Here is a 17572-nt window from a genome sequence, read left to right as displayed (position 1 = left end):
TCTCTGATTCATGAGGTCGAGGCCCACGTCCTTGTTCACCACCGTGTCCACGGTGAAGAGTGTGCTACCTGGCACATAATCATTAATATCTGTTAAGCAAAACAAATGCTGGCATTTTGTTGTATTCCTGCCTAGAATTTTTTATTTTGGTGTTATGCCCACCTAAAATTTTTTATATGTAAATATTCTTTTAAAATGAGATCATAGTGTGTATATTTTGAATTCTGGAAAGTAACTGAATTTTGAACAGTAATCTTGGATTGTGAATACATTCTCTTATTACTATAAGATTTTGTAGACTCATTAAGTATGAGGCTTGGAAGGGAGCTCAAGTTATATACTCCAAAGCTTTCATTTTACATACATTGGAAAACTTAGACTGGTGACAACATAAAAAAGGCTGTTCTAAAATTGAGGCCTCTGAATTTCAGCCAGATTTTTTTTCTGCCTTACAATGACTCTTAAACAATATCTTAACCCAAGCTTTTTGAAATTGAAATTGAAAATTCATGCTTCTACAAGAATGTTATTCACTTATTTTTGGATATTCCTTTGAATACTTCTCACTCTCACGGATATAAATTTAAAAGTATTTGGCTAAATTTAAGTTCTCTATGAAAATATTTGCTGCTAATTACCAAGTCTAGGTAATTTCTAATATTTATTTTTTCTGTAAGTCGGTAAGTTATATTTATTTTAAGATTTAATATTTTATTCCACTTCGGTATGCATAACATATTTATTATAACTTGATTGATACATATTTTAAAAATTTCAGTGGCTTTTCCATTACCAAGAAAGCAAGGAATCTCCATAATTAAAGAAAGTTGCTCTCCTTAAGTGCAAGCATCTGCTTTCCCCCAAACACCAGTCAGTAATTATAAAGATTTATTTTCCTCCCAAATATTTTCATTCTTCGTGTACACTGTTTCTTGTACTATTCATCTTATTTGACATAACATGATTTCAATTAGGGTTTTAATGGTCAAGATACATGTTTCAAGATTTTAAAGGTTAGTAGTTACAAGCATGCCCAGCATATCCTGTCAAAATACTAATGTCTCAGGCTATTTAAATAATAGCCTCAAAAAAGGTAATATCGAATAAAAATCATGAGCATGGTATATTTTAAATATTACTATGGAACATTATTAAACAATTAGAGTGAACTAAATAATATAATAATGCCACAGTTCTACACTTTCCCCACTTGCCTCTCGTCCTAGTTAAAAGAGATTTCTCAAGCTGGGGATGTACAGCCAGTAGCTCTTGAAAGTATACTGGTCAGTCTTTCAACCATATATAGCGCCTTCCCCCTCCTGCTTTATTCAGATATTCTAGACATCCTGAACATTTAAAAAAGTAAATTTTGGTAGCCAATCCCCACCCACGCCATCCTTCTAAGAACAGGTTTTCCCCTTTCTCCTTTACCCTAATAACCCAAGATTGCAGTTGTGTGAAAGTCTGTGGCCCTTTCGGACAAAATGAAGAAAGTGACAAAGCTACAAAACAAATCTTGACTTTTGGTAAGAAGCGAATGGAGAGAACGAAGAAGAGAAAGAGAGGGAGGGAAGTGGGAAAGCGGGAGAGGAAGAAAAAAAAGACACAGCTACTATGACTTGCAGATGACTTTCATCTGGTAGCATTGCTGAAGCTATTTTTCTATCTTAAGATTATTATTATTATTATTATTATTATTATTACTATTATCTTACAAGTAAAGGTTAAAAGAGAACTGGAGTAAGCAATTTCTACTTATCCTTTCTCAGTTCTTCCATTCCTGGGCTCTGATCTTCTGTTCTTCTCCAGCCTGGAACTATTTGCAGTGGTGCTTCCAGCGTAGCTCTCTCTCTAATTGCTATCCATCTGTTTCCATTAAGCCTCTAAGCCATTTGTCTCATTTAAATATCTCATTCCTTTTTCTAAACACTTCAAACCAAGTTCTGACCTCAAATATTTACATAGCATTTCCACAGATTTCTGCATCTGAGGACAGTGTCATTTGCTATTTTTTAAAGAATGTTATTCAGCACCTTTCACACTGTGAGTGCTAAATATGCAATTATTATTACTTTGATAGTATGATAGTAAAAAAAAGTTCAATGGAATGTTCAATTCATCTTTTTATAAGATATTCTGTAATTGAATTTAAGGGCAATAGTGTCTTTCTCTGATCCAACTTCAACATAATTAACTTGATAAATTGTTTTCAGGTTTTAGGTCTTAGAAATATGATTAAATAAAACCAATCAGCAGTTGGAGTTATCACAACAGCTCTAGTGTTCCGCTAGCAATCTAAAACAATACTTTAACAACATCCCTTGTCTCCAAAATCTGTCTTGTTACATGTGAAATAAAAGTCTCAATAAAAAGTCATGAATAAACAGATTCCATTCCACATTTACTATGATAGAGGCAGTAACTTATTTTTCCAGCGATAACTTACTGAGTGTAAAATACTTCCTCCAAACAGCCACGATGATGACAACACACACACACACACACACACACACACACACACACACACACACACACACACACACTTCATATATCTGCTTTACCTGCTGCCGTTCCACAGTGTGAAATCAATAGTGTAAGAGTCTCCAAACATCTCCTAAATGTTGCTTCTCCACTTGTTAGCAACCATCTGTCTCCAATAATCCTAGGTGCCTGTTTAACCTGTGAAAAGCTAAAAGGAAAAAAAAAAAAAAATGCTGTTCTCATCATATCTTTCTTGGCTCCTCAGAGTTTATTTTTAAAGCTCTTTCCCTCAGCAGTTTACTTCATTGCTGTCCAAGGTCATCATTCCTCCAGGCATCTTTTTTTATTTTTCCTCTTGATTATTGTCCCTTATATGCATCTTATACATTCTTCCCTTTGTCCTTTGCTCATGGAGTTCCTTTCTAATTAAGTATCTGTCAGTCACTTTTCCACTAGACCAACAGTTCAAGACACAGTTCAAATTTAATTCTAGCCAATGATTCACCTCGCCATTACCAAGTTACTCAATTCTTTGAATGTTTTCAGTCTTTACTATGACCAGAAGCTGGTGGAAGTTATTACTTGTTTTTTTACTTTTTTTTCATCCCTCGCATCTCATCATATACTTGTTTATGTGTGCTTTTTCTAGGTATCATTTCAAACACATTTTATGATCTACAAGGAAAAGAAAAATTATCTTGTTAGAAGCCTCATATCTTAATATATACCCATGTACATAAAGTATTCAGTAATACTTTTGGAGTTTATCTACAAAGATACTTTTATAAGAAGAGTCCAGTTTACCAGGATTTTGCATTCATATATACCCTAGAAATTAATTATGATAATATCTTCTGGATTCATTTATAAGATTGCCTTATAAATGTTGTAGATGAGGTTTTTCTTTATTTCATTGAGTAAATATTCCAGGAGAGGGTCCAGGATGCTTCCCTACAATAAAATCCATTCTAAAATCAATAGTATTATAGTAAGACTACAGAATCCACTTGCCCGACACCCCGCCACATTTAAATTTGCCATGTGGTTTTCTACCCCATTTCTAGTCAGGTAAAGGCTGTCAAAGAGGAGAACCCTGCCAGAGACTTGGTATGTCAAATAGTTAGACTCCACGGTGTCAAACCGCAGTCAGGTAAATCCCAGGCTGGCTTCCCCTTTCTGATCTTTTCCCCTCCTTGGCCGTAGCCTTCTCGTTCTCATTTTCTCTTTCTGAGTTCTTTCTTCTCTCTTCCTCTTTGGGAACTCCCTCTCCACATCTGTGTTTATTCATTATTTCAGAAATGTCTAAATTTGAAAACTATATGTTTCTACATAGTAAGGTGTATTTTTGTGTCTCCATCTCTAAATGATCCTGAAAACATTCTCTTTATGTAATTTGCTAATTCCTTTCCTAAATCTGTCTCTCCTTCCCATCGTATTCTGCAAAGTTTGGGCACATCAGCTGGTTTGAGGCTTACAAATACCTACACAGGCTAGTTGGCAGCTGGCTTGTGCATAGAAACCTGGTAAGAAGCCATCTTTCTTCTGTGTTTTCCCCCCACTTTTCTTACCTCTTCTTGACCCCCTTTATCGGCCATTTTCTTTCAGCCTTCAACTTCCTTCCATTCTTTCTAAGCTAAAAGCAAGGAGAATTTCCCTACTTTTACTCCTTAAATTTGGAGTCAATTCCCATTATATGCTCCAGTGAGTTTTCTTGGATACTATGGGCATCTGATTTAATCGGTTTGACATGAATTAATCTTGGGATTTACCTGTAGCCTTCTTTGTAATTTTGTTTGGCTAGTGCTCAAGCCTTGATTTTCTTGGCAGTAAGTTTCTGAAAGGAGTATCTAGTAATCAGCGTAATACATAAAGACCTCCTGGGGTCTATTCACAATATTAGACAAGAAAATTATGTCAGTTGACCTAAGGTCTTCTTTCCTCCATTATCCAATCTGCTCTCAACTTTCTGATAAAAGAAATAGATTAAGACAAGGGAACAGGTGTAGAGTGCTTATCATTGATAGTCTCCGCATAGATGTTTTAGTATGTGTTTAGGAATATCCATTTCTGCTCTTTAGATAATTTGGCTTTTTATCTTGAACATCCAGTTAAAAGAAATGGAGGACTTTTCCATTTTATTGGAAATAAAAGTCTCCATCTCTTTCAGCATGAGAATTAACCACATCTTCTGAACATGTGGACATTATGTGTCATGAACCAATCATATTTTTTCCCTTAGAGCTAAATTTGTAGCTGCCCTCTGGCAAGTACACTGAGCTATATGCATTCTAACCATACTTTAAGCTTCAACTAATTTTTCCTATACTCATTTTAATATTTATCTCAGTTCGTTTAATTTTTTATGTTATGGTGTAGCTATATAATAGGACATTATGATTCTGTTTGGGATAAAGAGGAGTGTAAACAAATAAGCCCATAAAAATCACATTGCCTATTACTTGTATATAGAAAGATAGGTATACTTTGAAGTAGATATCTCAATTTGAGAAAAAAACAAACTGCAGTATAGAAAATGATGAATATTGATGAATCACTAAGTTTATTTTTGTACTTTTAATATTAATTTTAACAACAATTTTCTTAAAGATTTGGAATTAGTATTTTGAAATAGAAACATGAAATTAGTTATATATATATAAATATGTAAAAGAAGGCAAGCCCCCATACTTGTATATTAAAAATATTTTTGTAAATTACAAAGTTAAAAATATGGGTAACACTATACGGGTAATGTAATGTATGGGTAAAATTATCCCAATAAAATAATATTTGTGACAATGTTTTCAATATTTAAGTCATAGTTAGTTCTTAAATTATTATTATTCATTTGTTCTTATAAATCATTCACCTAGGCTTATTTGTAATTTATTATTTAGAATTCTACAATTTTATATTTGTGAAGTTTAAAAAAGTATTTACATAAATCATTTATTCTTACAGTATCCAATTAGTATTGAATGATACAGACAGTTTGAAATTCTTCCAGACATTCTTGTGGCCCTCTGCATTGCTTCAGGGAGTGGAATATTGATGGCTAGATAGACACTATTAGAAAGTTTCTGCTCCCAAATCTGAAGCTTAAAAAAGTAGTGACACCCAGGTGGGAGGGAGGCTGGGGCTGGGTGAAACAAGTGAAGGGATGAAGAGGCATAAATTGGTTTTTACAAAATAATCACAGGGAAGTAAAGTACAGCATAGGGAATATAGCCAATAATACTGTAATAACTATGTATACAGCCAGGTGGGTACTAGACTAATTGGGGGATCACTTCGTACATTATATAAATGTCTAACCACTATACTGTACACATGAAACTAATATAAAATAAAAACCACAATGAGATATCACCTCACCCCAGTTAGAATGTCTATCATCAACAAGACAAATAGTAACAAGTGTTGGAGAGGCTGTAGAGATAAAGGAACCCTCATACACTGTTGGTGGGAATGCAGACTCATGCAGCCATTATGGAAGGCAGTGTGGAGGTTCCTCAAAAAATTACAAATATAATTACCATATGACCTAGCAATCCCTCTCCTGGGTATCTAACCAAAATATCTGGAACCATTTACACATAAAGACAAGTGTGCTCCAATGTTCATTGCAGCTCCAATGTTCAGGCCACTTTATTTACAGTGGCCAAGACATGGAAACAACTGAAATGTCCTTCAATAGATGAATGGATAAAGAAGTTGTGGTATATATACACAATGAAATAATATTCAGCAGTAAGATGAAATAGGACCATTTGTGACAACATGGATGGATCTTGAGATAATAATGCTAAGCGAAATAAGTCAGACTGAAAAAGCAGAGAACCATATGATTTCACTGATATGTGGTATATAAACCAAAAACAACAAAAGAACAAGACAAACAAATGAGAAACAAAAACTCATAGACACAGACAATAGTTTAGTGGTTTCCAGAGGGTAAGGGGGGAGGAGGAAGGTAGATGAAGGTAAAGGGGATCAAATACATGGTGATGGAAGAACTGACTCTGGATGGTGAACACGCAATGTGATTTATAGATGATGTAATACAGAATTGTACACCTGAAATCTATGTAATTTTACTAACAATTGTCACCCCAATAAACTTTAATTTAAAAAATAATAATAATATTGAAATTCAACTGTAAATAAATTTTTTTTAAAAATTAAAAAATATATTTTTTAAATGTAGCAGCACCACAGTTAAAGTGTCCTTTAATGGAAAGGTTATATAGAGTAATAAAACACATGCTGGGTTTTTAAAAGAAAAATGTAAATGACATAGAATATTTGCATGTCAGCAAATATGCCCAAATCATTTGCAATTTGGAAATTATCATCCTTCAATTAACAAATGATTAACCATATAGTAGTTTTGAAAACTTGCTCTATTTATAAAAACGACAACTTCTAAAAAAATTCATTTCATAGACCTGGAAGTGGGCAGCTAACAACTAAGAGCTGATTTTTAAAAATGGTAATAATTATGATAATGACAAAATGTTTAACACTTTGCAACTTAAAGTACTTTCTCATATTATTCTTTTCATTCCTCAGAATACGATTATTTCAAATTTAAATATGAGGATTCCGACAAAGAAATCATGCAGAATCAAATAGCAGGGACGTGAGAACAGAAGCCCTCTGCTTCAGCTCCCACACCAATTCCAGGATTCTGCTTTATATCTCAGTTGTACGTTAACTATAATATCCAGCATTGCTTGGGAGCACCATTACTGTTGTTAGATAAAGTTTAAGAGAAACTGTAAATATTAATGTGGGATTTTGATAACTTCTTATAATTGTAGTAAATAATATAAAGCTTAATTTTTAGTTTTTAAATTTGTGTTAGGCCAATTTATAGAACACATTTGTCATCCCACTTCCCTGGGCAATATGAAAGGATCCACACTGCTGTTTACCTTGGCTTACACCATACAGAGTTGTCGCTTCTAGAAGTAGTTCATCACAGACGAATGCCTAAAATGTAGAGCGGTTTTTTTCTTGCATCTTATTAATAGCCATGAAAAAGTAAAAGGATTATTTGAGAGAATCAGTGATACCCAAAGAATAAAATACTGATTTCTTTTTTAAACATAGCATGTTGAAAACCACCTCTGTTATTTTTTAACTCCCTGGGTTTTGAGTTTTGCTCAATTAATTAAGATTTAGGAGGTTCAGAGTGTTCACTAACTGGTCTTAACGTAACCTCACTATTAGAATAACATAAACCTTTGGGTTTACTTTTACGTTACAGGGTTCAAAACAGTGTCAGATTTCAGACAGTGTTATAATATGGTGCATGTCAGTCCAGACTGCAGTTTTGAATCATCTATATAATTAAGATCACCCTAACCCAAGGGAGTTAGAATTGCTGGAGGTAGCCCTGGACATAGAACATTTTTAAAGCTCCCACTTCATTTGAATCTGCAGTCAAGGCTTGAAAACCATTAAATCTACTTGGGACTCATATTGGAAAGGAATGATTGTTTTCTCTGCCACAAAAATTTCTAGGTATGGCCAATGTTCCATTGTGTCACACTTTGCTTTCACATGCCCTTGACAGACATGGTTCTTCTGAGCAGAAGTCATATAAGCCTCTGTTGCTTCCCAGGAATGCTCACAAAACAAAATGGACTTTTTATTTTGCAATAGAAATTCACAGAAAGTTGCAAAGGTAGCACAGAGAGGACCCAGGTACCCTTCACTCAGTTACCCCTAACAAGTCCATCTTACACAATTATAGCACAATATCAATGACAGCAATCTGACATTGACTTGATGTATGTGTATAATCCTATGTTATTAGATCACATATGTAGATTTGTGTAACCATCAGTGCAATCAAGATACAGAACTATTGGGCTGGCCCGGTGGCTCAGGCGGTTGGAGCTCCATGCTCCCACCTCCGAAGGATGCTGGTTCGATTCCCACATGGGCCGGTGGGCTCTGGACCACAAGGTTGCCAGTTCAACTTCTTGGGTCCCGTGGGGGATGGTGGGCTCTGCCCCCTGCAACTGAGATTGAACACGGCACCTTGAGCTGAGCTGCCTCTGAGCTCCCAGATGGCTCAGTTGGTTGGAGTGCGTCCTCTCAACCACAAGGTTGCCCGTTCGGCTCCCACAGGGGATGGTGGGTTGTGCCCCCTGCAACTAGCAACGGCAACTGGACCCGGGGCTGGGCTGCGCCCTCCACGGCTAGGACTGAAAGGACAACAACTTGAAGCTGAACGGCACCCTCCAACAACTAAGATTGAAAGCACAACATCTTGACTTGGAGAAGGGGCCTGGAAGTACACACTGTTCCCCAATAAAGTCCTGTTCCCCTTCCCCAATAAAATCTTAAAAAAAGAAGTGGTAACTTTCTTCCAAAAAAAAAAAAAAAAAAGATACAGAACTATTCCATCACCACAAAGATTACCCTTATGCTACCCCCTTATAGCCACACCCAACTCCTTCCCTAGGCATCCCAAACCCCTGGCAACCTTCAATCTGTTTCCCTATTCTACAATTTTTTCATTTCAAGAATGTTATATAAATAGATTTACAGCATATCTTTCTGAAATTGTAGGTTGTTTTTTTTTCCCCCACTTAGCATAATGTAGTTGAGATCCATTCAAGTTGTAGTGTATATCAACAGTTTGTTTCTTTTTATTGTTAAGCAGTATTACATCTTGGTTGTTTCCAGGTTTTGGCTATTACAATAAATCTGCTACAATAATGTTTCATTTCTCTGACATAAATGCCAAGAGTGCGATTGCTGGGTTGTATGGTAAGTGTATGTTTAATTGTTTTAAGAAACTGCTAAACTGTTTTCCAGAGTGGCTGCACCAGTTTATATTCCTACCAGCAATGTATAACAGATCAAGTGTCTCTATTCTTGCTAGCATTTGGTGTTACATCTTATTGTATCATGCTGAGAAATGTATAGTGATATCTCATCATGGCTTGAATTTGCATTTCCCTAATAGCTAGTGATGCTGAATATGTTTTCACATGTTTACTTGCCATCTTCGGTGAAATGTCTTTTCATGTATTTTGCCCAGTTTCTAATTGGATTATTTATTTTTACTGTTCAGTTTTAAGAGTTCTAGGTAAGTGCTTTGTCAGATATGTTTGCAAATATTTTCTCCTACTCTGTAGCTTGTCTTTTCATCCTCTTAACAGGATCTTTCTCTTACACAGAGCAAAAGTTTTTAATTTTGGTCAAGTCCAATTTGTCAATGTTCACATTTATGGACTGTAATTTTGGTGTCATATCTTAAAAACTCTTCACCAAGCCTTAGGTCCCCCAAATTTTCTCCTATGCTATGTTCTAAAAGTCTTACAGTTTTACAGTTTATATTTAAATTTGTGATTTATTTATTATTATTTTTTTAAAGTGTAGGTTTTTTTTTTAAAAGATTTTTATTGGGGAAGGGGAACAGGACTTTATTGGGGAACAGTTTATATCTCCAGGATCCCTTTCCAAGTCAAGCTGTCGTCCCTTCAATCTTAGTTGTGGAGGGTGCCATTCAGCTTCAAGTTGTTGTCGTTTCAGTCTTAGTTGTGGAGGGTGCAGCTCAGCTCCAGGTCCAGTTGCCCTTTTTCTAATTGCAGGGGGCGCAGCCCACCATCCCTTGTGGGAGTCCAACTGGCAACCTTGTGGTTGAGAGAACACGCTCCAACCAACTGAGCCATCAGGGAGCTCAGCGGCAGCTCAGCTCAAGGTGCCATGTTCAATCTTAGTTGCAGGGGGCGCTGCCCACGATCCCTTGCGGGACTCGAGGAAGTGAACCGGCAACCTTGTGGTTGAGAGCCCACTGGCCCATGTGGGAATTAAACCAGCAGCGTTCGGAGTCAGGAGCAAGGAGCTCCAACCACCTGAGCCACCGGGCTGGCCCTGTGATTTATTTTGAGTTAATTTTTGTAAAAGGTTTGAAGGTTGGGGGTGGAGGGGGTTGTGTTGTGCAGAAGCCCAAGTCTCCCTTCACTTCCCCATTGTCTCCCATGACACCACAGAGGGGGTCCTCCTTACCACGTGGTAGAGATGAAAGTCTCAGCTTCCTACTCTGCCCTCTCTAAAACCACCTTTGAGGTGGGGAGGGAGTTGCAGCACCTTCTTACAGCCTTGTAAGGGTAGAATCTAGACTCTCCACTGGGCCTTTGTTTGTGGGGGTGGTACTGCAAGATTTTCTGTGGTTATTGTCTAAATGTTTTCTGTCCCTTTCCTGGTCCATTGTCAAGAGACAGCAGACTTCTCGAGGCATTTTTTTGGTCTGTGTCATTAGTGTTTCTGTGTTGCTGACTTGTTTAGTACCCAGTCTGGGATGTATGAAGTAAAAAGTTAAACGCAAGGAATTCACCGCCTGGTAGTTCCTTGGGTTCTGAGTTCCCTGGCCTGCCTGACTTCTTTCCACCTTTGAAGGTCCTCTTCTGTTTGTTTTTATGCAATGCCCAGGATTTTTGTTGTACTTAGTAGAAGGAATAGGAAGGATGAGGTACCTCTACTAATCTCCCCAAAAGCAGAAGTCAGCATGAATTTTAAATACGACACCTGGATTACATTTATATGAGACTAACCTCCAAATTGGATAAAAATCAATCTGCAGTTTTTGAAAGCTATGGTAATATACAGAAAGTAAATTTTACTTTGTAATATGTAATAATGATTATAATGAGTAGTTTTTTTGGTACTTAACCATATTCTATGTCATTTAAAACTCAAACAATACTATGTCTTAAAGAGTATTATTATTCTTTTACTAATGAATAACCTAAGCCTAGACAAGTTAAATAATATTCCTTTTGTTAACTTGGTCTTTCTAATTTCAGAACTTGTATTCTTTAACTATGATGCAATATTGCTTTAACTATACTTCCACAGAATAATGCAGTGAAAAAAAATTGTATCAGGTGCCACGCCACACTGTATTTTCATACAAATTTACAGAAAATTCATTATTTGAATCTGGGCAAGTACTTTCAACTTTCTAGCTCTTAGTTTTCTGAACTGTAAAATGAGGAGTTAATCTTGATTTCTAAAATCTTTTCTTGAGTAATAATTTTATGGAGTATCTAAAAATACAGAGAGAAACATAACTTGAAATTTCACCATAGTAGGGGAATTCTTAGTCCATGGAGCTCCATGTGCAATGGTGTAGCTAATGTTGGTAATGCCAAGTGAGACTGAATTAAGTAGACTGTTTCAGAATTCTCATCTTCTACCTTTGATATTTATCACCAGATGTAGACTTAAAACAAACACCTGTTTCTGAAAACACGGATTCTGTAAGTCATGGAGTAGATCCCATGAGCCTTTTGAGAGCCAACGCTGAAACAACAATATGTGAAAAGCATTGCATTGGGTGTTAATGTGGGGTTGGGGAGGCATGTGGATCCTTTTGCCGGAAATCTGCTACTCTAAGTACTTAGCAGGATTGTTGTATATTTAGATGTTTCATTAAATGGTGAAGTTGATGGTTAATGTCCTGATTAAAGCACACCTATGTAACATCTCTTAAGATTGTTACATTATTTCGTGTCAATCATTTTCATTTTTTCTGCTTTGCCTTTCAGTCTATTGGTATTATTTTATGTAACAAACTTGCTGAAATTCTTTGAAAGGAGAAACATATTGCCATGTGAGAAGATAATGGATCTGTACATCTGCTGAGTGGTCTTGTTTTCACAGAGGAAGTTCATAGGTACAAGAAAAATAATTCAACACAAGTTCTATAGCTTATTTTTTTTTCAGTAGCTTTTCTCAGCTGTTGTTATCCTTCTTTAGAATTGTATTATATAAATGTCTAGCAATCAATGAACAAAGTGATTTGTGACAGATATTTAATGCAATTTCATAAATCTTTGTAAAACATCTAAATTTTGCCTGGATGGGTAGTAGTTGCTTGAGGGGATACTAATGCAATAGCATAAATGGGCTTTTCTAGGACACAGCTACATCTTAACTAGTAAGCATTATATATATATATATATATATATATATATATATATATATATATATATATACACACATATATATATATAATTATTTTCTTCTAAAAGTTTTTAATGATACCATATATACCATTGTTACACAAACTGTTTTCCTTATAATATTAATTCTACTGTATAGGTGCATTATATAAATTTAACAAGTTTCTTTGCTGTAAGAATCCTGCCTTTAACATATCCCTTTACATTATTAATCTTCAAGAAGATTATTTAATTTGCAGCATTTCCCAAATTTGTTTATCCTTTGAACTTTGTTTTCCCTTCATAGTAAACATTCGTGAACTAATATTCTATAAACTGGATTTTGGATATTGGTGCTACAAACAAATATAATTCAATACCCATAGTCAAGGTACAAATTACTGTAAAGTGGGGTTATTCAAGAAGATTCGTAGGGAAAAAAAGGTTAGCTAGGACTTGATGGAATTTTGGGGTGTTCCAGATTTGCATACACTTCAGTAATATACATCTTTTATAAATGAGAAAGGAAAGGCTAGTAGTTGTGTGAATCCTCATTCTTTTCCCTTTTATTCCTCCTCCCGACTCCTCTGCTAACTAGTCCCAGTGCTGATATTCACAGGATTCTGATCCAACTCTAGGAAAGCAATTGTCAAAGGAATTAATCAAAAAAGAAGAAAGCAATTTGTACAAAAATATTTATAACAGTGCTATTTTAAGCAGTGACAATATAGGAAACTATTTAGGACCGCATATTTGGAGACAGTTAAGAAATCCACTATGGAATAGCACAAGGGCACTGTAAAAGACACATATGTGGACAAATTTGCTATAATGTATTGCATGTTAAATAATATGAATCGAAAAATCTGATTCTAAAAATCACATGTATGTGCTAATTATAAGTATGTATAATTCAGATCAAAATTGAGAGTGCTTAAAAAGATATGTTGCAAATAGAGTTGTATATTTGTTCATTTTTTTGCATAAGTTTTTTTGTTGCTGTTCAAAATAATAAGTGTAAAAAGAAAAATGTCACCTAGTTTACCTCTCTGTCACAGGCTGGGTTTTCTGGAAGCAAATGTGGAGATGGGTTTTAGAGTGCAAGATGTGAAAGGACAGGGGAGGTAGCAGGACTGGGTGGAGGGAAACTGAATCAATGAAAGTCCACTAATCTTTGACCAATCCAGCAGGAGCTTTGCAGGGAATATGGCCCCTCAGAGTGTTTTTGCCCTAAACCAAAATGCTGAGGGCCCTCCAACTGTTGTCTTGCTCACTCAGCAGATATGGGCCGCCTTGAGAAGAGCATGATCTCAGGAGATGCAGCTCTTTACAGCAGAGGTGAACCCTGAAGGAGCAGATAGTAGCTGGGTTCCTGCTGACTGTATTTCCCAGAGCTGGGCGGCAAGTACTCTCTGGAAAGGGTTCTGGCAAAGTATCTCTGAGTCTACCACACAACAGGTTGCACTCAACCTGAGAGAGAGGCTGTTTCTAAGAGATATTTTTCCTACTTTTTGGAGACTTTCCTCAGTGGCATACCAGATAATTATTTCTCTTGGAGCAATTTTGGTTCAAATTGGCTAGTCATTATATGCTGTTCCAACGAGAGTTACTTGACTAGATTAAGGACCAAATGCCAGGCAAAGAGCTGATGATGAAACTGATACTTAACCTTAATGGTCAGGACATGCTCAGCACTGTTGAAATGATAAATAACATTCACATTCACATTTTTTGACACTCTCCAGAGAAATAACTCTGATTAGTTTGAATAGGGCAGAGATGATCTCCACTCATTTTTCACTTCACTTCTGTAGGTTGTTCCCTGGGTAACTACCTCTTTCACAGAGCCCAGAGAATTCCCTTTATTGTAATTCCTGGCTACTAAGTTTATGCAAAAATCCACAATGAGAAATATATCAAAATTTTAAATAAGGACAGGATCAGTAAGAGTGCCATGCTGAGCCATATTACAATCAAAGGTAAATGAAAAAAAAATTAGTACTACTGATCTGATTTTTATTTAAGGTTTTGATATTATGTTCATCATGGAGTTTTTGCACTAATTTTCATTTTTAAAAATATTGCATTAGAATGTGATTGCTTTCAATTACTGAGTTTTTGGCAACCTCACCTGAGCTGCGTGCCTCACTTGCCTCATCCTAGTCCTCGCCCTGGTAATTTGATAAACTCTTCCAAAGTTTCTCATTGTTATTTCTAGGAGGGTTGGTCTGATATGAACTATTTCTCTGTTACTGGAAGTGGAACCCACAATACTCAGAGGCAGTAGTTTTGTATAATAAAAGGTGAAGGCTTTCAAAGGATCTGTATAGTTTATCTTATGCACAAAACAGAAAGCCCTCATTTTCTAAGCTATCAGACACTCTTTTTGTAATTATTAGGGCTTCTCATTTTTTCCCTGCCACATTTAAATTACTTTCACCCATCAGACTGATGGCAGAGTTGTGTGCTATTCATGTTGGCCTCCCCCCTTCCCTATTTTCTAGTTTCTTAATTTCTAAGCAGGTACTAAATATTTTTTCCAGATATTGAAAAAGAAAAAGTGGTGCTATGAAGCAAGAAATATATTAACTAATGTGTATTTGGTATATTTCCTTTCAATTTTAGCATTCGTTTTTATGTTGAAAAGAGTATAATCTTGGCCATGTAAAAAATGTCACCAAACACTATAATCTTTCATAACAGACTCATACTTAATAGTATATCCTATAACCCAAACAACATCCTAAAGAGGTCCAGCTATTATTTATATACTATTTTGACATCTTTAACTGGACAATAGAGGATACATTCGAATTATGTTATGAAATCTGGAATGGAAGGAAGGGAACATATATATAACTACAAAGAGCTGTAGGTATTCACTATGTTTTAAAGTTGCATACCTTTTTTTAAAAAATGGAAAACTGATATGTAACAAAAACATGTAATAGAAAGGCACATCATAGTCTGGAAATGCTTTTTCTCCTTTTCAGCTGGGTCTGAATATAACTGGGCCATCTTGAGGCTTGACTCTTTTCTTCTGTCATATCCAGAAGAAACACAGTTGCCACACCAATTATAACAGAAAATGTCTTGAAAAGCAACGGAAAACTTCGTTCAATTTCGTTGAGGGCACTGTGGGGAGTACTAAACAGGTATCTAACAGAAAAAAAAAATTATTAAATTTTTCTCTACATATCTTTCCCCCAAATTCCTACCTTTATTGTAACCATACATTTTATTTCCCCACCTCTCCTATAAACTGTCTATCTGTCCTGTCAGATGCTTCCAGAATCTTCTATATCAATCCCCACTTCTTCCCTCCCTCCATGTTTTGTTCCCTCTGTTAACACTTAAAGAACCTTTAATTTGCTTCCTTCCTTGCTCCCCAAGCTTCATTCTGTTGCATCGCAAAGTCACTCTAGTTCCAGGTAACTAGAACTAGAGTGACTTTGATTCTATTTCTCTCCCTGTAACGTCTAGCACCACCAGCACTCTAAATCAGTGGGGCAGAGAAGTGGAATTGAGCGAATGAAAGTCTCTCTTTCACAGGCAGGAGAAGAGGAAAGATGGTGAACACCTGACTTTTAATGGTTTGTTCTCTTCTATCCTATCAGTTGTTTCTGGTGATTATTATCTTGTTCCTTATAATTTGAGTCAGTTACTGGTACCTAGAGTCTGCTAAATTCTATAGAGGTGATTGAATATTTACAGTTCATACACATTTACATTCAAACATGAATATAACATTTTTTTGGCTAAATTCATAGTGTTTTATTTGATATGTAGACTTAAAGCAGACCCTGAATTTTCAGCATCCTTTTCATAATCAATGGATGTAGTTAAATCTGACACTAAAGAAGCTAATGTGATATCTGTTAATTTCTTTTTATCGTGAGATTTTACATGACTGATTGTTATGTGAAGCTTCTGCTTTCCACAAATAAGGGCTTCAAATATTTCTAAGCAGTCCTTCGGGGCTATGGTCAGGCAGGCTGTAGTAAGACTATAAATATAGTCTCTCTCTCTCTCTCTCTCTCTCTCTCTCTCTCTCTCTATATATATATATATATATATATATATATATATATATATATATATATATACATACACATATACATATACATATATATATACATATACATGTGTATATATGTGTATATATATATATATACACACATATATATATATATATAATACTTGTCAAGCTCTTCTGTCAGAACAGGGCTGGTGTCCAGTGAAACATATTTAAAACCATTTCTATCCAACCACCACCCCAGAATTAATCACAAAATCAGGGGACAGAGAATAACATTCTTATTTATTGTGTGAAAGTTTTAGGAGAATCCAATAATGAAAGGTTTTGAATTGTTTTTTGCTATTTGCTTTTATTTTTGCTGTCAAGTCACGTCTTGTATTAGTCAGGGTTCAATCAGGGGATAGGAACCACCACAGTAATTTGAACAGGAAAACTTAAATGTGAGGAATCATCAACTAGGTATAGGATGGTTAACTACTAAAAGAGGTAAAAGAACCCTAAGGTATTCAGAGGTAGCAAATGTAGAAAGAAGCCACTTCTAGAACTTAGGGAAAGGTGAAAAAGGCAGGAACTTTAAGAAGAAAGGATCTCTTACCAGGCTAAGATTCAGATCCCTGATGAGAGGCTGTGGCCACCTAAGGAACATGCTACCTGATGCTGAGCTGGTGGACAAAGTGGATGGAGGTTATCTGCTGCTGCACCACTTTGAGAGCTGCCAGTACTGTGGAGAAGTCTTCCTCCAGAACCCTAGGCCACCGATTTTCTCACCACCAGTGAAAAATAACTGGAAGAGGAAAACCTCCCTCCTTCCTCTTCCAGCCTTCCAGTCTCCCTCCAGCTCCCTCTATTGGCAGAACCTAACGCTCAGCCAGCTGGCAAAGGAGAAATGTGGGGTGCAGAGCCCAATGCCACATCACAAAGCAGGGCAAAAGGATATATGTGGAGATAAAAACAAACAAACAAATAAATAAATTAAAAACAAAACAAAACTAGAATGACCCAATTCATCGTTGTTATTAAAGAAAGTTAAGTCACTAAGCAGTATTATATCCCTTCTAGTACTTTTAAGTTGGTGCATGATGGC

General features: G+C 35.9%; 1 long non-coding RNA gene across 1 annotated transcript in view; it reads right to left on the bottom strand.

Moving 5' to 3' along the window:
- LOC141572868 (uncharacterized) overlaps window positions 1–17572 on the bottom strand; it is a 702493-nt gene that overhangs the window by 31269 nt on the left and 653652 nt on the right. Inside the window, exon 7 of the long non-coding RNA XR_012498339.2 lies at window positions 2562–2689. This is a non-coding gene — a long non-coding RNA (uncharacterized LOC141572868). The remainder of the gene's footprint in view (window positions 1–2561; window positions 2690–17572) is intronic.

Source organism: Rhinolophus sinicus, chromosome 17 (assembly GCF_057876585.1).
Source record: "Rhinolophus sinicus isolate RSI-liver-muscle chromosome 17, RSI-T2T, whole genome shotgun sequence".
Classification (NCBI taxonomy): domain Eukaryota; kingdom Metazoa; phylum Chordata; class Mammalia; order Chiroptera; family Rhinolophidae; genus Rhinolophus; species Rhinolophus sinicus.
This window is presented reverse-complemented; position numbering and strand designations above follow the sequence as displayed.